General features: G+C 39.1%; 2 long non-coding RNA genes across 2 annotated transcripts in view; both read right to left on the bottom strand.

The window, feature by feature from the left end:
- The window catches only part of LOC114857053 (uncharacterized), a 60,973-nt gene that overhangs the window by 32,811 nt on the left and 5,759 nt on the right, over nt 1–22,403 (bottom strand). The window contains exon 3 of the long non-coding RNA XR_003786163.3: nt 21,084–21,127. This is a non-coding gene — a long non-coding RNA (uncharacterized LOC114857053). The remainder of the gene's footprint in view (nt 1–21,083; nt 21,128–22,403) is intronic.
- On the bottom strand, nt 38–2,572 carry LOC129604267 (uncharacterized). Its single transcript, XR_008695016.1, has 3 exons — nt 2,337–2,572; nt 2,182–2,235; nt 38–2,069 (listed from the first exon to the last, which is right to left on the bottom strand). It is a non-coding gene; the product is annotated as an uncharacterized LOC129604267 (long non-coding RNA).

Raw genomic sequence — 22,403 nt, forward strand, 5'->3', positions numbered from 1 at the left:
AAAGAAGCAGTGAGATAATTTGTTAAAACTACAGCAATATTAGTTTTACATAATAATCAAACATAATAATCAGTTTAAATAATAAGACTTTTGTGTTATTAGTGTTTTGTGAAAGGAAAGCAATACTTTTTAGGAAACTTAGCTAAACTGCTAAAAAGTCAAGGTCTAAAGGTCCCGAGGAACCAATTCTAATCTATACTGGCGTTTTGTATTACTGTCACACAGTTATCAGGGGATCTTTATATGTATTGGCCACAGTGTTTGGTTGTTGTTTTAGGAGAGGGAATACAATGCGCAAGACGGTCAACAATGGCCTGAGCTCAGGGCATAGGCGAACTAGGCTGGGGAGCGCTGCTCCAAGCCTTCAGAAAAAAGTTGAGTTTAAGCTATAAACGTATTATGATGGATAAAATATGACTGTGTGTTAAATGAGTTGTGAATGTCAGATGTTGTATTGAATATTGGATTTTCAGTAAAAAACTAATTGGATGTTGTACTACAAGATTGGATGTTTTGGTGGGAAATAAGTGTTTGGTAACAAACAATACTCATATTGTAACTTGCCATTTCTAATTAACTTAATTATCAACATACCGTATTCTCATTAATTTAACAGCAAACGTAAGGTGGGCGCAATTATATTGCTTAAAACTTAAATGGCAGCGGCACATTAGGTGTGTAAACGAAAAAATGGCTGTTGCCCTGTTTAATATGCATGTTTGAAGTCCCTTTGTATATAAACCTGCATGCGGTAGGGTTGGCACATATTGTATTATCAGCCAGTATTACCTATACCTGTTCACTGTGTCCTGAATGCTACTCTTTGACCTTCACACGGGTCCTCTGATCCACATTCACACTCTTGCTTCTAGTCATTGGCCAGTGATGAGGAGTCAGACAATGCAATGTGGTACGACAAAGATATAAAACCTGGAGCTTGGTTCACGTTCCTCTTATTAGATTTTTCCTCAAAATATATCAGAGACATTTGGAATTGGAACAATGCCCCAGAGGTACTTCAACCATATATCAATAGTAGACATGGCATTTAAATGTCACACAGGATTAGATACTTGCATCACCACCACACCTGAAGCTTGTCTTTACACATTCATACACACAGTAGAGGTCTCGTATGTTCGTTGTTAGACATGAGCAATCTATAGCGAGCACAGGAGCCAGTATCAGGACCACAGAGACCCCTAAGGCAGTGCAGTCAATGCGGAGCTTACTGTCCAACCTGCACCTTCCTTTCTCCAGCCTCTCTACCTCTTTCTCCTGGCAAAAGATTTGGAGAGGGACGGATCACACAGAGCCAAACCCCAGATATCTGGCAGAAGATCACACAGATGGGCCAGACTGAGCCAGCTGAACCCACAGGCAGCTGGGAGTGATGATGCACAGGATGCTTCCTATCAACAGGATGTACTGTAGTGCAAAAGCTGCACAGGGTGACACACCAGACAGAGCCACTGAAGGAGGGCCTGCACAGAGACCAGAGAGGACAGGGGAACAGAGCGGGAGCAGCTAGATCAAGAGGAGGAACTCCAATCTGCACAACTGAGCGAGTAGTTGAAGTGGGAATTTGGGGAGGGAAGAGAGAAGCAGGCTTGTAGACATGCGATGAAAGAGGAAGGAAAACAGCGGAATTAGATTATGAGAAAAAAAAGAGGGAGGACTTGTTTTGTTGTTAAATGTAAAAATAAAATAGCTGCAGTAACATGATAAAACATTAAAAACAAAACAGAACAAAGAAAAACACTTCACAAAAGGAGCAACGAAAGTATTTTTACTAGGAAAGACAAAATGTTTTGTCCTTTCTCAAGGATATTAACCAAGGGCTGGAATAGGGTTCAGGATGACGGCGGCTTGTTGTTGACATTTAATTTAATTCACCACTAGGTCATATTATTTCAAGTCTCTTGCTCGTGTATTACATAATGAGGCTTTAATAAAACAAGCGCATGCAGCTAACTGCAAATGAGGGCACAGTGCTGTAAATAGTTCCTTTTTACTAAGTGCTTGAACCCTGTTGCTTGTGTTGAGATTCTTCATAAAATCTACTGCAGCTGTAAATATAGAAAAAAATATGGCAAAAATCATGAGAAGACACAATGCTTTGATGTATATATTGTAAATATAATTATGATAAAAGAGGGACTTATTTTGTTTTTTACTAACCAAGATTTAGAAACCTTCATTTGATTTGGTTCATTTTGTGATTTCCTGCTTTCCCTGTGGAGAATGGAAGGGAATGTATGAGTCAGGTACGAGTGGGAGGACACAGCGGTGAGAGTGTACATCATTATGATAGTGGAAGACGTTGCGCCCCTTACTGATTGAACAGATGTCTTGCGGTTACATTGCACAGTGGTTGACAGAGGATGCTGTTGTTGAAAATGATATCTCTGCTTCTTTTTGGATGGATTTTCTGTTAGAATGATTATTTAAAGTTAGTAAAAAAATGGCTATTTAAAAACTCAGTTTCTCTTTTAAATATGAAGGCTGAGACCGCATGCTTACTTTTGTAGTTTTGGGTGAATATAAATACCCTTTGAGAACGCACTGTGCCTTTTAAGCCATTTATCTGTAAGGAATTCTGAATATCAGCTGAAAACAGGTCAAAGATATTCAAGGTGGCTGTATTAAACTCTTTAACCCATACTTTGTGCATTAACAGTGAAGCATGCATCTCCAGTTTAAAACAGCTGCTTGTGCAAAATGTACAGACAGTTGGATTAACTGGCCTTTAAAGCAAACACCCTTCTAACAAAGTGAGCATGAATAATGTTTGGAAAGACTACGAAGGGAAGCACGTGCAAGTCTGTGGTGACAGGCTAAGAAACTTTGTGGCACCTGTCAGATTATACAACAGCTTGGGAGGAGGAGAACGTTTCATCTGCTGAGACAGTAAACAGTCTATAGGAGAGACGAGCACCACCAGTATAGTGCTGCATCTGAAATGCAAACCTATTGTAATGTTTCCCGCTGAATCAAAATAGCATCATTTCTCACATCTTATTTGAAATACAAATCATTTCAAACCTTTAATTACTTTTAGTCCTAACAAAGGAACACACAAAAACATACTGTTCGCATACATTACTGTTTGTATGTGGTTGCATTAAAACACTAGGGCATGAAATTTTATGCACATATTTATGCTTATTCAGTTTTAATGTATTCAGCTTATTTTTCTCTAAATATTAATGTTAGTCCTTTCATAACTTCGCTCTTTGTCACCTTGGTCTCCATAACCATGTAGTTAACGTGCTGCAGGTAAGATGTAATCATGTCGAGGCGAACGAAGCAGCCTGAATAAGACATCAAGGTTGAGGATTAGCATGACTGCAGGTGTGTGTGTGTGCAAGACACAAAAGCCTGACACAACATTAATATATACAGCTTTTAGTGAAGTTAAACTCTAGTTGTCAGAAATACCACGGCTAAGAGATTGAAGCAATGCTTTGGACACCCTGCTAAACAATTTAACATCTAATTAGTACCGCTACAACATGCAATTGAAATGATTGAAAGCATGTGACATCGCTCTGCTGTTCCATCACTGCTCTAAACAAAATGTATGTACGATACTTCATTTTATTTCATGTAATTTGTCCTAGAGAGAAAAAAGCATCTGCAAATACAGTAGTACCAATACAAATCTGTTCACCTCCTACAATTTGGGAAATACAATGTATATCTAGTAAGTATTCATGTCTGTCTACTGTTATTACTGTATTATTATGTGTTGAATTCGATTCAAACACACCAATGGACACACACCTACATTTTTTTTCTTTTTAACTTCAGTTTGAGGCTTTTTGTAACAAAATTGTTGTTGACTTATTGTGGCCCTGGCGGGTTTGGTTGTGGTGAGAGGGTATTTTGTCATACTACTGAGTCTCACAAGCTGAAATGAAAAAATTGCCCTTCTGTTTGCCAAGACAGAGAGAGAGAGAGAGAGAGAGAGAGAGAGAGAGAGGGCGAAGAGCTGGCATATTAAAAGACTACTAAAGGTTAGGACTCCACAGGGGAATTCTGTGAAAATGAAAAAAAAAACACAAATCACACAAGAGGCGCAATAGCAGCCTGATTACAGAGCAGTAATAATGAGAGAGAAAGAGACGGAAAGAAAGACTAGACATTATGTTTGACAATTCTAGGGATCTTTGATATAAAGGCTGTGAATGGTTTTAGTGCAGGGTTTCGGTTCAGAAGCTAGAAGGACCAGGAGGACCAGTAATTGCTTACGAGACTTCATGCGGCTCCATTTCACGGACACACTCAGATTAGCAGATGTTCGAGAGTGTTGTCCTGCCTTGGAGGAAGATCTTACACAAACAATCACATAGCAGAATGCACACAGAATGGATGCATAACTCGTATCAACTGGCAGCGCCGCAGCCATCCGTTACAGCCCCAAACACCCAGGCCTCATTTGAGACAACGCCGTCCCGAACTGCACACGTTGGACCTGAAATGGGCTTCTGTCCAACCACTGTAAACTCCTACCAGATCAAAATCGCCGCCGTAACTACGTGTCAGAAAAAGCTGACATCTGCCATCATTACTGTACAACAATCTACAAGCTCGAGAGCACGTCTGCCCTCCCCAGAGGAGGAATCCCTCTCTGCCCTCAGAATCCTGCCATTTCTTTGCCCTGGTAATATATTTCAGCGGCCAAAGGACAGAAGGTCTTATATGCAGCGCAGATTGTAAAACCCCATAAATTCACAATTGGACTATATTAATAAAGAATGACTTGACACAGGAAATAGTACTGCAAGCTAGAATAGGCCTTTAAATAAAAATGATGTGAAAGTTTGACGGTTGATGTCCTTAGTAAAAAAGTAACATGCCTGTTAGCAAGGACATCAATTGGAGCCATGGATCTCTGCTTAAAAACTCTATTAGACAGAGATCAATATGTGACAGCACTTAAGAATTCCTCACACTGTTCTGACATTTATTTTGAGATGACCAGTGCTACACCATGAATACAGAGCACTTGCGTGAGATCGCCTAACTTCTCACATCTTCACCTCTCATTTAAACAAATCCATTTGTAGGGTTTTCACGGTTTTCCCCTCAAACCAAGCATAACTCACTTACAACTTAGCTAAAGCTAAATGGGGTTACGGGCAAACCACTTTGTGTTCCTGAAGCATTTATCACACAATGCACAATGCCATTTCCCCTCTTTTTGAAACCCGTTTAAAGAGAGCGCAGAAATGTTTCTTTGTGTTTAAATGTTAATTTGTTCAAATAACAGGAAGGAAAAAACAACTGGTGCCTCCATGTTTTAAGACAGGTCTATTGTAAAGTGCCTAAACAGAAAATATCTAAAAGTCTAAGAACCCATTATCCATGTCATTTTGTTTCAATATAAACCAATTGCACTAGGCTGCAGATTTGCAAAAATGTAATCTAAAAACATAAAGGACAGTGATGCTGCCCATAAACCTGAATGGCAGATGTTTAAACAGACAGTATATTATTCCTCTGTCCTTTTCTGACATGTCACTAACCAGAGCCAAGATGAACGGAGTAAGGAAGGTGTATTACAAAAACTAGGTTTAATTATGTAGGATATTGACATGTTATTGACTAGACAGTACTTAATATATCAGAAGGTTTCCCTGTGTTGTACACACTCTGTTTTTCTATAAGAAGAGACAAAATGTGTGATCATAACATCCTTAAGCCTCATATGATAATGCATCACTTGTGTAATGTCTGCATCACATTTAGAGAACGTATAGAGAGCAGGCTGAGAACAGGCCACAACAATTTATATCTTATAATTGTGGTGCCAGTGGACTATTTGTAATGTTAAACATCCTTGGTGAACAGTATTGCTCTAATATTAAGACAATCCCACAAATGAATTCTATTTTAAACTGTGATCAACTTCCCGGCAATGGTCATTAAGGTTTGATTAGCATATGTACTGTGTGATTTTTAATTCAAAACATTACACATTTATGCTATGAGAATGAATAAAGTATCTTTAAATACTTCAACTGACTCAAAGAAAACACATTTACACTGATACGTGAAGGAGGAAAAGTTATGCTAATACAGTGCTCTGAATTAAACAGCTGAGGCCAAGTTACCCTAATTTATTAAAGCTAATACTTCCAATGATGTATTTTTCTCCTAATGACAGTGTCTGTGCATTTAATTTCAGACAAGTATTTATGATCAAAGGATTGTATAATTCATAAACACTTAAGAGAACATTATTCTAAGTAGAAGTTTATTGTAAATGGTGTCAAATTTAATTTAAATAAGAAAAATAAGCAATAGAGCACCGGATGGCTTTCCCAGGGGAGAGCTGATTTAGTAAATGTGACCGCGCGCTTACTGTCCGCTTTCAACAAACACTCTTCAATACATCATCCACGCATGCTTTTGCTTTAAAGTGGTTTTATAAGGTCCCATATCTCTCTAATACAATGAAAGAAGTGCAGCAACACATATTAAGTAATGGGACCTCATGTATTCTTGAGTAATGCATTTGCTAATTTCTCTCTGACTCTGAATGAGCTTACAAATGGAATCAACATTAGTCTTTATTACAAAACGCACTAAACTATACCTAAGAGACACATTAACTAGTTGCACACAGCTTTATTAAATAGCAATATGTCCCTGAGCTATGACCAATGCAGTGTGTTTGTCTTACTTTGGCCAATATATTTTACAGTACTTGGGCGAAGCTATGCCGAGAAGATGGGTTCTTGGCTCTGGTGCATTTTATTGTAAGTGTCATATCCATTAAAACAGGCTGTTGTACAGTTTGAATGTACAGTGTGTATACGATACACCAGCCAAACAGGGAGGGGGGGCAAAGCCCTCTATTGCTCATGCAGGTTTGGGTTTGCAGCTGTCTAAGGACCATGTATGACGGAAGGAAACACTGTGCTTTTGCCTGTGGTGTTAAGGTCCCGTGCAGCGGGTGATCAGTCTTCTTTACAGAAGGGGTCGACTCAGCCTGAACTCTCTTCCAGGACACTTCTGAGCTCAGTCGAAGTCCTTCAGGCTCCCAGTGGACAACCCCTCCCTCCTGATGAAATGCAGGTGAATTCATTACTACTGCATAAGTCTGCAGAGCTGCCCGGACCTGCTGGCTTATTCTAAGATATTTATGGCTGGATCTAGCGGCGTAACACAGGGCATTCTTTGCACAACTCAAGAGTACTTCACCTCCTAAGTTTCTTCTCAGGGTGTCTCAGGGTGGCCTCAATAGAGCGTGTTGTACTGTACTTTTAATTACTGTAGGAAATTTACTCTGCGATAGATCACGGCATGTGGTTGAGTGAGTGAGTGAGTGAGTGAGTGAGTGAGTGAGTGAGTGAGTGAGTGAGTGAGTGAGTGAGTGAGTGAGTGAGTGAGTGTCTGAGTGAGTGTCTGAGTGAGTGTCTGAGTGAGTGTCTGAGTGGATAGCTCTGTGCAGTACCATGATACACACACAGCTCCATGAGTGCTTAAAGTTGTTCTAATAACGTGACTCTTAGTGTGGCCCTTTATACTGTATGTACTGATGCTGTTCTGCTTTGTAGCGTGGTCTAATGTGATGGCTCAAAATGGAGTTCAGATGTCGGTCATCAGGCATGTAATCCTTTCCCATGTCTCTGTCATCTTGAATTATGATCTGAGCATAAATCCTCTTCCACCTATTACCATTTGCACACGCTTTTGCTTGCCAGATAGCTTCAGGGTGATGCTTTGTAAAACATAGTTCTCATGCAAGATGTCCTGAAATGTGACATATGGATTAGGATCAACACTTTCAATTGATTTATACCTCCAGAGTGAGGCCGAGTTTTTCTTAGGAAATCAGGTTTTCACAATGTGGTGTGCAGCAAGAAGGCCTTTTGTGTTTTACATCAACCTGAAAAAGGGGTTTTACTCTTTGCTTCATGAGCCTTTAAACCACTTCAGCAGATGTCCTTGTAAATATGTTTACTGTATCCATCAACAAGTTGAGACAACACTGGCTATGAATAATTCAAGAGATGTTATCTTATACTGTAATAGTTCGATAGGTCCAGAGTCACTGAGGGGATTAATGGTTCAGATGATGGATAGAAGACACCTGTTATTTTATTATTACTTTTAAGCTTCGATTTTTTTCCATTACCAGTGTTATTTTTCATTGCAAGGTTTTGACTATCAATACTTTTGTCCTAAAAACAACATAGTGCATTTTTTTTCTTCTTTTAGTTTCATTATAATTTCAGAATGAAGTTTCCTATAACTATCCATGTCACAGTTCCAGGTCCAGACATAGATGTTTTCCAGAAAACAAATTTATGTGCATCTGAACATGTTGCATATACTGCACTAGTAATTCGTGTCTACCTCTTAGCAGCATGTGTTTTTTTTCTCCAATAATTCTGTACCCAATGATACATACATTGTAAGGCAAACATAGGCATACATACAGTAAAGTAGATGAGCGATTACAGTACGGTATGTTAAGCAATTAAGAGGAATTTGTGCAAAATGATAAAGCTCCCTGCAACATTTTCATTTCCAGAGATCTTCACACATTAGCCTTTTGAGTGCTTTTTTTTCCAGGAGTTAACTGCAATGATTCCCACAGTAAAAGCCAGTCCAAATCGACCCCAGAAATTTGGGTGTCATGCACCACTAATCTACTCAGCTTTATCTGTGGGTGGCAGCAGGTGCAGAGCTCAATCTATAATGAATATGCAAATCATCGGTGAATGTGAATGAAGTAAAGCTGAGGGGCAAAGGGCAACTAGCAAGCCTAACATCATAGCAAATAATAGCACACAGCACAGTACACATGACTCTCTGTCTCCAGCCGTTAAATGAATCAAATCCCACTGTGAAACTCATTGTGCACCAACTGAAGGCCATGGGCGATGAATCACCACACAGTAGTAACCATCACCTCCAGCCTGCCAAGAAACGGAAGCTAAACAACTAAAAGCAAAAGCGTGTTTGCGAAAAGGTTACAACAATGATTCATTTAAACCTGCGGAAAGATGAGATGGTAGTTACAGCGTTTGAGTTAGACTCACACTCTGGACACCTGTAGTTGTCTAATTTTACCTTATCGTATTTGGCAAACCAATACAGCAATTTCACAAGTCACCAGCTGTGTTTGAACACAATTCAGCAGAAGCAGGTTGTTTCCTTGATTTCTGAGCATAATTGAGACTTTCTTCAAGGCTTTGAAGGGATTTTCCAATGCCAGAATGAAATGATACTGTATTTAGCGCATGTGGGTTATTGCTTTTTCAAACTACATAATTTTTATAATGTTTAATATTTACCTATTCATACACAACAAGGGTTTATTAGCAGACATGTAAATCTAGTAACAACAGAGCCAGAATAATTAAAAAAGTAAAGAATTTGTGTTTTTGCTAATTTCAGACACTGTGAAACATACTGTATGTCTGCAAAATACTAAAATGCCAAAAGAAGACCATTAATAAATGATGCATATCATTTAAGTGGCTACACAGAAAGACCTTACAGTAATTATGTGCACATACTGTACTGCTAAAAAATATTAAAAGGAGAATTGTATCGTCACTGTACAAGATTAGATCTTTTTTGTAGCAATAGATGGGGACAGGGTCATATGAGGGGAACAGACCAGGAGCAGGAGAAGCACTATGACTACAGCCTGTCAAAAACAGACTCCATGAAGGTGGATCGGTGAGCCGATGTCCTATAGTATGACCTGTCATTACAGCCCAGCACCACGCAGCTTTGACTGGCTTTCAGCAGAAAACACAAGAATTGGCAGGTCCACCGTTGGCATCACTTCTCTTCACAGATGAGATCAGATTCACACTGAGCGTATGTGATAGGTGTGAAAGAGTCTGGAGACGCTGTGGTGCATGTTAGGCTGCCTCTAACATCACAGAGAATTGGAAGGCGTAACCTTGGAGTGCTGCAAAGGCCTCCACACCATAGCCAATAGTGCCCTAGTAGTTCTGGATGATGAAGGCACTGATGCCACTAACCGGTCCTTACGCTCCCTTGCTCTGAATTAAACTGGCAAACCCTGTAGAACATTATGCATCGTACATCACCACCTGGTACCGCCACAGACTGCCCAGGATCTCCAAGAACGACCTCTGCTGACTCATCAGGAAAATGCCCAGACTCATGATGAAATTCCTGCAACTGCCCCACAACTGATTGAACCCTTTTATTTTCAGTGTGATTTAAAATACTGCCCACCATTGGCTGCCGACCATGGTTCCCACTGAATGTTTTATTTCTGTTGAGCAAAATGATTTACCAACAAAAAGATTTAAAACTTGAATAATTTGTTCATCGAGATCCAAGTACAAAGCAACCAAGCCAAAAAAAATGTTTGGCTACAATACAAGGATGGTCAAGTACTACGGTCTGGCTTCTAGACAGTTGAGAATTTTTATTTTTATTATAAAAGTTTTTAAAACTGTTCAACTTCGATCCATTTTCAGTCTTGCATTGTGAATACTCTCTCTGGAAGACAAATATGAGTAGCAACAAAGCCAATTCAGTGGAGGCACTTCATCACATCATCCTAAATAGAACAATTCATCAGATGATTGACTCCTGGGGTCTCCTCTCCATCCAAACAGCATACGTTTCCTAAAAGAGGACAAACAAATCTGTAGACTGATGGTGGACATTTGTTAAGGTGGATATGCAGGGTTCAGATAAGATGAGAGGATTCCAAGTAGGAGTGGAGCAGGGAAGAAGGCTGGCATCCGTGTACAAACAAATACCTCTTTAGAATTCTACACAGCACTCTGCTGCAGCGTGTTTGGTTTCCAGGCAGCACTGCATTATTAATGCACCCATCTCCCCCATCCCCGCAGAGCATAGAGAGGAAGGTGGGGACAAGGAGGAGAGGAGGAAGGAGAACAACTCGGGGTGGAGTTAAAAGAAAAAGCAAAGTTATATGTAAAGGTTGCTAATCAGAACACGCGGCATGCATTTCTGTTTGATGTGAAAATGTACAGAATTAGAGGCAGTTTAAGGATTAATTTCTACAGAATACATAAAGATAAAAAAGTTTTATTTGAACACATCTATTGCAACCGACAGGTACTAGCAAATGGTGTTTTATCAGCAGTTGTTCATTTGTGTGTTTAAGCAATACACAACATGTTTGGAAATATACTTATCCAGAAACAGAAGATGAGGTTGCTACTGCTTTCACTTGTGTGTGGGTAGCTGAAGTCAGGAGGTGATTGGTTTCGCTTTGCATAAAGATTTATACGGGAGGGAAATGGCTGGGTACTTACAGTCCTTAAAGTACGTTCACCAAAACAGAATGAGTAAGTGGAATCAATTCACAGTTACAGTAATTAAAAGTTAAATATTTGCCCAGTCCAGGTAAATAGTGAACATAGCCATAGCCAACATTTAGCCATATCTGGTAGTGACTGACTGATTTACTGTTGACAAAAATAAATCTCTAGTTCTACAGCTTGTCTGTGGGATGATATTGTGACAGCTATAGCCGTTTGTTTACACAATACGTACGTATCCTCATAGCCATGGTTAATGTAATAAACAAATACTATGTAAATTAAATTTAAATTGTTCCTAATATATAGGGCTTTTATTGCATTGCAACTCTGGAAACTCTAAAATCATTATTTCATGATATCTGACTTCATAGAGACAGATAATGTTTCTAACTCCCGGCTAGACTGCCAAAGATGGAAGCCTTACTATTATGAACAGTTTCTTTCTGTATCTAATTAACAAACCTGCACATGCTTGGAGCCTGGCAGCCACCGAGTAAGAGACAGAGACAGCGGCATAAAGGAAGAATGGAGTCAGAGAGATAAAGATTCCAATTTCTCCCATCACTGACATCATAAGAAACGCATTGCGTCCCCCTAGACAGGCATCCAGGACGCCTTGATGCTGTACTCGCCACTGGGAAAATGTTAAGAGTTAACCTTTGGCAGGCAAAATGCGGCTTTGGTTTTGAAGCTAGCACATTTCCCTTAGCTCTTTTAATTCCATCTTTTTCTGTGACTTCATTTCCTATTCAAGGTAATAGGCTTGGCGTAATGAATTCTTGTGGAGTCCAAACTACGTCCCCCTTGTGACCTCCTGTCTGTAAATGAAATAGTCAGCAGAGCATCGGGCAGGAGGTCATTCTGGTATATAGCTTCAGCACACTGCTCTGCAGGGAACATTCAGTGAGAATCTCCTCTCCATCATCTCTAAATGGAACTCTACAACCTTTGTTTTTTCTTTAACCGGTCTATGAATCCAGCTCAATTTGTTCTTATTGTTTTTGGCAGTGAAACTGTGAGCCAATCCACCAAGGATGTCAATACCCATTCACTTTTGTCTTTTATTCCATGCAAGCAAACAAAAGAAAACAAAACACGGCAACCCTGAGCTCCGACACCAACTGTTGTCTAGTGTCTCTGATGTGCTACTTGACCAGTCAAGCTGTTAAGCCAATGCCATTTCCCCTCAGTGGAAGTAGTGAGCACAGCAAAGCAGCCATGGCAAGTGGATATGTCACGTCACCTTGTCAAAGCAGTCAACCTGGATTTGTTTAAAGGGAATTAAGAGGGTTGTTGATCTCCCACTACCACTGACTTTTAGCACTAGGATTGGCTTTGGATTCGTATGAATTTTTGGCAGAAGAGTGTAAAGTTAATTACATTTCTTAATATTAATGGTTTGAAGAGAGGCGATAGAATACAAAGTCTATTCTCAGAGAGCTTTACAACATTCACAAAACACAATATAACTCTTCAGAACGTGAATTAGTACGATTAAACTGATTGTTTTGTGTATGAAGCTTCTTTTGTGGTGGTGGGTGGGGTGTAAGGACGATGTAGGTGTACGGTAGCTAATCTTTGACACTGATTGTAGTAATGTAGTAATTGAATCATTACTAATGTAATGATTCAATTATTGCAGTACTACAATGTTGTCTAAATCACACAAGCCAATCCTTTTTAAAGGTCCGATGAGAGTTACCTGGTCATAACATTTCATATTATCATTATTATTACTACTTATTTCTATGATGCGAATTCTTCAGGATGCCAAAAAGCCAAAGGTGAATCTGAAGCCAAATTTTTATAGTAGCCTCGGGTGAGACCACAGTTCAGATGATTAATTCAGAAACTATCGCTTCTTGATTCAGGTTTTTGGTAAACATAATAGAGTGTTTTGTTTTTATTCGGTTTTATACAGCTCAGTTTTTTTTCCCTGCGATGCTCATATGGAACGTGTGCTGTTTGTTTTAGTATGTATTGACGGACTATGATAAAACTGTAGATCACAAATGGCAATCAACTCCGCAATGCAGCTGTTGCACCACAGCTAATGAATAAAACTGTTTCACCCACCCAATTGTATTAACTGCAGTTAACGATGGTGCATGAGAAGAGTTGAAAAATACACAGAGAAAGAGCCAATTAGTGTGTGGAGTGGGTTGCCAGATAAGAGTGGAGCAGGATAAAAATTAAAGTATAATCTATTTTAGAGACAAAATTACTTTGGTGCTCCTTGCATATTTAGTTATACCTTTATAAAAATAATCAAATGATCTTTAATTTGCATATGACAATGTGCAATCAGGTTTAATAGACACTTTTATTACAAACTATGCATGTTAAACTGAACTGGATATGTGTTACCATGGATCTGGTCCAAATAACTCCCAGTTTTCTAATTTTACATTAGTAATATCTTTTAATATAGAAAAAATATATATATTTGAGTGATGATTTTAGGTTTTAATACCAAATATCTATCTGCTCATTCTTTCTTTATTTAAAAAGAAGACCAATAAACTGATCCATAAACAGACTGACACATACATTTCAAAGTGAACTTCTCTGCAGTGACATTTAATTTTGCCTTTCCCATGTGGCTTGGTAAAAAACAGGGATGATAAGGGCACTTTTAATTATTTCTGCCGCTCTCCCCATCATCCATTGCTCCTTTTCTTGATAACAGTTCCCCCAATGGTGATCCTGTGTTTATAGTGCGGGGGAGCAACAATGTAATGAGCAAGATTTGTTTTATTGTTTCCTTCATCCTCTCCATCCTCCCAATTCTGTCATCTGGCTGTGCTCGAGTTTCCTTTTGTGTGTCCTTCACCTTGGCAGGAACATTGCTGTAAACCTGTTAGTTTGAAAAAGTGTCTGGTAAAATATCAAGTCTTTTGCAAACAGAGCAAACAATTCCAGGAACTGCAGTGCAGTGTTTTCTGCCCACAGTTCACTTTGTTATTGGAGGATATTTTTTTTTTTTTTTGGCAGTGGTCTAGTCACATTACAATTTTGTGTTTGACCGACTGAAGAGGCAGCCTGCAATGGTAAAAGTCACTCAGGGAATTAAAACTTGGCCATACAGCAAGTTCAATAAAGAGCTACATGCTTTGCCCTGTTAATCATTTAATCATTAATAACAATAACAATAATAATAATAATGATTTTTGATTGCGGTCTGATGTTTGAATATATATTAGATGTATTACAGTTAATTGCTTACTGTATATTTTCTCTAATCTTTGTAGATTTTTGGCCTATTTTCATTGTTATTCTTTGCCATGCTTTCCTTGTGCTGGTGTATCTCAAACTTATGGACATTAATATATTACAGTGTATATGGTGCATAAATGTCAGACATACACTGAAACAACCTTGAACCAGAAACCCAGAAATAATCCAGTGAATCACTGAGTGGAACTGACTGTTCCCTCATGTCAGTAACGAGTGTACAGCGTCATTTAGCTCTACTCATGCTTAGGCCCCAGTGAAACAGACAGCAATTTAAAATGCATATGTCTGTTTTAAGGTTAAGCTACACGTATCCTGCAGCCTGCCCTTGGCAGCAACACAGCGATCATGTTTGTTTAAAGCTGACTAGAGAATATCTAAAAGCTTTGTTCAGCACATCATGAGTGGCTTCTTTGCTTTATAAAATTGCATTAAAGGCACAGTATAAACATCCAATAAATATTTAAAACTACTAATCTACACTAGTCGGCCATCTGGTGATGTTATTGGTGCATTAAATGGATCGCCAAAATACAGTACAGAGTGAAACTGTCACGTCTACAAGTCACATCCTGCCTTACTGCATTATATTTCCGGTTTCCTGCCAACTCACCTTAGTTACAGCTTCACTTCCGGTCGTCATTAGTCTCACCTGTTCCATATCAGTAATTATCCTCAGCATTCTTAAGCACCATCAGCCCCAGAACACCTTGCCAGATCGTTGTAAGCCAGACTACACTTTCCAGCAATTAGTTACTCTGTTCATGTGCCTCGACCCTGTTCCGTTTCTGACTTCTGATTCCTGCCGACTCCCTGATCTGTACTACTGCTTGGATTGCTCTTGGATAACGAACCTGACCGCCCGACTACGAGACAGCCTGCTCCCTCACGGTACCGTAAAATTGCGCTCTTCTGTTACCGAACCTCTGCCTGCCCGGATCCGAACCAGCCTGCCCCACCGGTACCGAAGCCCCGTGATTGACTGTGCATGACCCGGATTGTCTGTGATTCTGAATAAACCGTTTAACCCTACGTTCTGCCTGTGGTCTCTGTGCTGTGCATGTGGGTCCGAGCTCTGCCAAAACCTGACAGAAACATGCTCACCAGGTGTCAGAACACAATGCGCAATGAGAGTATGTTTAACTTAACAATAAATATTATTCCTCAAACAACATCAAGGTCATAATGAAGTCTAAATGATATTTAAATGTAACAGCAACCACTGTTGAATATAAAGGTTTCTGACCTTTCAATTTGCATGTCATGTCATGTCAGGTCAGGTCACAGTGCTTGTTTAGTTTGTTTTCACTTCCATCATATCTGAATATTCATACATATTCAGACTCATTTCTAAAGCCTGAAGCATTAAAGTAAAATATAATTTGTATATTACTCAATTATATCAATTATTATTTGACAGCGCCCTCGGTTGTCTCAGATATGGTTGTACATTTATGGGTGAAATGTCATATTTGTATTCAGAAAAACATGGGCCAAATTACGCAAAGAACTGAGGCTTTTATGCTACACACACAGAGGATGGAAAACAGATTTGTATTTTATTTGTCAAACACTTCAATGGTCAATCTTCACTCAAAAATTGATTTTTAATAAATTAAAATTTATCAAAAAGACAAATATTTAAGTGTCAGAGTTATTGCTTGTTGTGGGGGATATATAATTATACATGCATGATAAATCATGTACTGTATTGATAGGATCTTGTTGCTGCTGTAATCATTATTACTGCACCTTTTTTTGTCTTGTTAAATAGGCATTAAGCTGGGATTGACGCAAATACAATTTCCAAACTCACAACAACTCTTGAAGAGACTTTTCTTTAAACCAGCACTTTTAATTTTGACACTCAAGTACCCTTTATCTTTAGCTCACAAGAATTTAAATACTTTTCTACTACTGATCCTAAGGGATTCTTGTGCTGAATATGTAATATATATTCTCCATGCACATTGACACTCACTCATCCTCTGGCCAGACCACTTCTTAATCAACCTCCGCACCAAGATCAATAGCCTGCGAAGGACAATCCAATCAACAACTCATAATAGCAGACCAATTAAAACATAATCCATTTCTCCATCACCTTTAATAAGCATATTTAATTTTCACTGTGATTCTCCAGGATCCTGAGTGTCCATAATGCAAATGCCTCTTTCAAGGGCAGCATGGCATAGGTGCAGACAGCACAAACCTAAATCGCTGCATAATGTTGACCTGTGACAGAACTGGCTTCATTTATATGCTAGGAACTTTCTCACCTTCTATAGAGCGAGTCATCCAACCATGTAAGGGCAATGAGGGAGTGTCCATCAAAAACGACTATCTGAGCTTTGATGTATTGTACTAATATGTGAACACATTCTTAACACTGGGTTGCAAAAAATATATATAAGCACTTGCCAAAAGACAATGATCCCCGACCATATCGAATAAACACAAACCACAGGCTTTTAAAATACATTAAGTAAAACATTAAAGAGCACCTTGAAGACATTTAACTGCACTGATGGATAGGACATTATTGATGGTACAACAAAACTGACAGCAGCCGGGATATATATAGCCCAAAGCATGCCAAATGCTGTCACAACCATTTGGCTTTACATTTGTCACTTAGGTGTACGAATTTATGAGGCTTAGACAGGCATTATGTGTTTCCAACCCATTAAACATACAAATTAAGAAATTTCTTAACAAACCTTTTTTAAGCCTTATGATCTTTGACCTGTGATGTACCTATAGTACATTATTTGGACTATGCTATATTCACATGTACACATTTACCATACAGTGAATGCTGTATTTCCTAAAAAAGCAGAATAGCTGCAAGGTTTAAAGTAAGGCTGTATGGCTACAGTACATGCCTAATGTATTCAATCACATGACCATCAGTTGTGCAAAGTTCTCTTCTGTACTTTTGAATTTGTTTGCAGAAATGGAAGACTGTTTTGTGAAGGTATGAGGACCTACTGAATCCACGCCAGAGGGAAAGTTCACCAGCAGGGCCCAGAGATTTCACTGTGTTAGTTTTCACACAGCATAGACTCACAACAGTTGGAAAGATGTGAGACCTTAAGATCTGCCACAGTGATGGCAGAGGGCCTCCAAATGGGCCTGGACCAAAACACGCTTACTGCAGCTGCGACACATGTTAGAGACCGACCACTCAAAGTGATGGACTGGAGATGGGTGTACAGTAGTATTCACATCATTCAGTTCTGTGTTTTGGTTTAGTATACTGTACTTGAGTAGATCCAAATTAAACAATCTCGTAAGTAATTTAGGTAAGTTCAAATATGTACGGAACAAAGAAAAAACAATCTTTTTGTAGACACTTTAAGTTATCGTGACTTTTTGGAACAGAATAAAATAATTTATTAGTTAAAAGATTTACTAGGAAATTTGTTTGTTTGTTTAAAAATTTCTCAGTTACTTTTCCTGATCCTAAATATTATCAAAAGATACCAAAGTACAGTGTGATGGTCACATCTACTATTTACATATTTAAGATAAACTCGGCACAATGTTACCAAATATTAGATTACCCTAAGTTGCACTCAACCTGTAGTTGCCACTTCAATACTGTGGACCGCCAGCCTATTTTACCCTCACACAAACAGTCACACAGAAGAGGTTCTTTCCAAATCCAAAATCTCTCTGCACTCCGCCATCAAAGCGCTTTGTACAAGAGCTGACACCTGGTCCCTCTCTTCTTTGCCAAAGAGGCCGAGTAAGTGGGCTCAGATGCCTGGAAGAGCGAGGAGAATTTACAGCACCCGTCTCACATTAACTACACAACTATACACAGGCTATTGGTAAACCAGAGGAGGACAGACTATGCTGCCCTGAACTGCATCCTGAATCGTACCCATTTCCCCTGCAGGCACACACACATGCAAATTGAGCGGGAGAAAGATTCACATATTCATGCACATCGATGCAAGTGCCAGACAGAACACACTACACTGCTGTGATAGCATGGAGTACCTAATGGAGCTACTGTAAGTTAATGCTACAGTATGAAGGTCAAAGAGAGAGCAGAGCCAGTTTTGGATGTGGAGTAGTTTTTACCACTTGGTGGTTGTTGAGTGGGGATTTTCACTTTTTTGGCTTGATGCAAAGAGTTAAACCCTCCACACAGGTGTTGTTTCTAATCTGAAGCTGCGTGTTTGTGCTTGGTTCTGAGCAGCTTGATGTACTGTACAGCCATGAGACAAGATGAGGCTGTCACAAGACTTTACCTTCGCTTGTATCTTTGATGTTGCAGGAGGAATTTATCCTTCATTGCTCTTAGTGGAACAGTACAAGCTACACAGACACAAATCCTCAAGAGACTTTTCACAGACAATTCTTTAAGTAACTACGCAAGAAACCTGTGCGTATTCAGTTCACAAAACTAATTTCCCGTTTGCAGCTGTATTTCTACACTCAGTAACACATTTCTATAACAGTCTTAAAATGAACATGAACTTAAAAACATGCCTTGCAGTAAGTAACCAAGCTTTCACTCTATTCTGTTCATTTTATTCAGTCTAAGCCACACAATTTTCAAACAGTATGTTGATAACAATGTGCACACACTAGGTTTTAGTGATTATTATTCAGGTGCAAGTCCAGAGGCAGACATGAGACATGTAGAAGCAGAAAAGGGAGGATTACAATAAACATTCAATGCAAGCCCTGAGCAAGACTCAAGCAGAGATGTGGTAATGTGTACATTTAAAAGCACTTATTCATTGTCACAACCCCAACTCAGGAGATTATTTAAAGATTATGTCTCTGTTTCATGTTTAGATGGACAAAAGGCTGTACATTCATGTTTTTGGTTAATACCTTGCACATTCATCCCACTGCCCTAAATGAAAGGAGACATTTACGTGGATCGCTTAGTAAGTGTGGAAGATTAGTGAATCAGGTCATCTTTTATTGTTACACTATCCCTCTCTTTATACAGAGAAAAGAGATGTCTACTACATTGCTTCCTCATGTATAGTAGTTACTAATGGAAGCAGATCAACTAGATTAGTAATTGACTGTACAACATTGCATCGTTCACAAACTGCAGAGTGCATGAGTCGCTGTTTCTAAGGTAAGCACACAAATGCTGGAAAGCAGACTCTACCTGAGCACTCACTGATACACAAAACACCAATGTCCACTGTAAACAAAAACATCTTGCTGGCGAAGTTTCAGAGAATTTATGTACATGAGGCCTTCTGCCATTTATAGCTCAACAGCTGGCTGATGGGCAACTGCAGCGCTACACCCCTGGAGCTGATGCTACTGTAGCTGATGAATAGCCAGAGCAGTTACGTACTATCTGCCGACCTGCTTCCTCTTCCCCACATATAATTCCAGTTTACAGTTCTCCCTTGGCTCTGGCATTTTTATGTCAAAGATGTGCTGTTCTGGTCCAGTTCACCGTATAATATAAATGTTTACCGAAATGGTGCCAGGCACTGGTTTAGTAAAAGATCTAGAATGATCAACCAAATTACATAAGCATCCGCAGATTTGGAAAGTAAATAGTATAGTAAATAGTATAATAGCTGTCTTTCTGAACCTGTGCTTCTTCGTGTCTGTTGTGTAAAGTCATCTCTTACTGTAGGTGTAAAAAGGGCTACAGTTGCTACTCCCTGGCCTTGGTATCAGTCTGATGCCTGATTTGGAATCAGCTGGATTTTTACTGCAGCTATGGGCCACCTTTGGGGTCCGTTTGCCTATGAGCACGGGCACTCGGCCCTTTACATAGAGAAAATGGTGGAGCACAATGTTAATGGCTCCTCTCTGCTGAGGCCCAGCTGTGGCCTTGCATCTCCTCTGGGCCTTATAAAGTGAACGCAGGGACAAGATGACCCTTTGCCTTCGCTACTGCTGTGAATACAAACACAGTAATGTATTTTTTTAAGTTTTTTTTATGTTTCTTGTGTAATATTTACTCTACAGACAAGATTCAGTAGAACAAAGACTTTTTTTATATCATAATCATCTAAAGCCTCTTTTCTTTACAAACAACATGTGGGAAGAGATGCCAAATTTTATCTTGCCACCATAAGGTTTCCCCTATTTCTACGAAATAGAGAACGTAGAGATCTACGTTCTCTATTTCTGAGCAAAAGAGAAAAGGTCTCAATGAAGAGGAAAAAAACACACAACAAAGATTTATCTGAACTTAAAAGTAACTAAACAAATTTAGGCAACAAAATCTGATACTGTAAATGATTTCAACAGCAGAAATTAACTAATTATTGCCGCGCCCATTGATCATTGTGCATGTACATGTTTGTCCTCTCACAGGGAGGTCAGAGCAGGGAGTCAGGTGCCTGGAACTGGCAAGGATTCTGCATTTTTGCTCACAAACACTTCAGTAAGACAGATGCTTGCCAACACTAGGTCTTGAACCTGTGTCCTCTGTTTGAATAATTTTCTCCCTATTGAACAAAGCCAGCCTCCAGCTCCCAATGAAAGTACACACCAGCCAGCCGATGAAGATAAAACAACTGGGGTAAAACCTTTTTAGCATACCTTGTGGTTCCTGTGTATCTGTGCTATACATCAGCTTCACATTTCTAGAATACAAAGTAGAGAATATCAATTAAAATTAATACAATATACACAATAAAGTCCTGCATTTGACATGGTTTCTTTAAATTAACACATTATGCAGTTGAAAAAGCCATGCCACTTGGAACATCGTGAGTAGATACACAGGAAGCCTGAGGAAAACTACTCATTGTTATCTTTATTAATCCATAAGGTCTCTGAGCTACATCATAGCATGGTCTGAGGCTTGGTTGGTAATCATAAATTCACAGAAATCTACTTAGAGAAAGGCAAATATCAACAAGTCCTGGTCTGGCTTCTCTATTTTCTCATTAGGCAGATAGATGGAAGATAGCTAGCACTGGGAGAGGTGGAGGCAAGAACAGATTAGTCTCCCTTCACAAACAACCACATATCCTTGACTTTTAATTAAAAATGCCATTCCAATTAGACATGGTAGTTTAAAGCACTGCCGAAATAAAAAGAGTTCAGGCACTGCTATAAAGGCAATCCGGCGCAGTTCCAGGAGAATAAAGCTTTTTTCATTGTGAATGTTTTTTTTTTTTTTTGCTTTTTTGTAGTTTTTTTTAAACAGAAACTTAAATCGGCTTAAAGTTTTTTGCAAAAGCACTGCTGCAGAAGCAAAAGAGGAGCAGAGAGGAGAAAACAGACCTCAAAGTCATCACAGTTGCTACAAAGGCTGTAAGAGATTGAGGTCAGAGGATGGAAGACAACTATTATATTGGCACAATAAATGAAAACAATTAATCAGCAGTTAATGTGGATCACATCATTTATCCATCTGAACAATCTGATCCTACAGCTCATCACAGCCTACAGCAGCTAATATAACGGCATCTGCAAAACATGGCTAAGATGTTCGTGTGACGAGCAAGTCCTGCTCCTGAAAATAGCAGTAGCATCTATTGTGCGAACAGAAACTAGGACTACTAGCTTGGCCTACTTAGGTTTATCTTCCGGTTGCATTGCCTTGTTTAATTGCACTGAATAAAACAACCCGATGCTGACTGCCCAAAATGCAAGTTCTTTAACTGGAAAACATTTCAAACCTGGCAGTGTTTCTGTGCGTCTATTCATATACTGAACAAAAACCTTTTTCTTTCAAAAGCAACTCTCAGTGGACATGATAGCAGACTGTTGTTGCTCCACTAGCCACCTGACAGTTTACTGTCCTATTGTGGTTTTTATCAGTTCTTCCTGCAAATCTTTTCTTTTTCATGTTAATATATTTTTTTTAATGTTATCTTTCCTTGTTCCATTTTTATTCCCACACTAAGCTCC

This window comes from Betta splendens, chromosome 6, assembly GCF_900634795.4.
Source record: "Betta splendens chromosome 6, fBetSpl5.4, whole genome shotgun sequence".
NCBI lineage: Eukaryota > Metazoa > Chordata > Actinopteri > Anabantiformes > Osphronemidae > Betta > Betta splendens.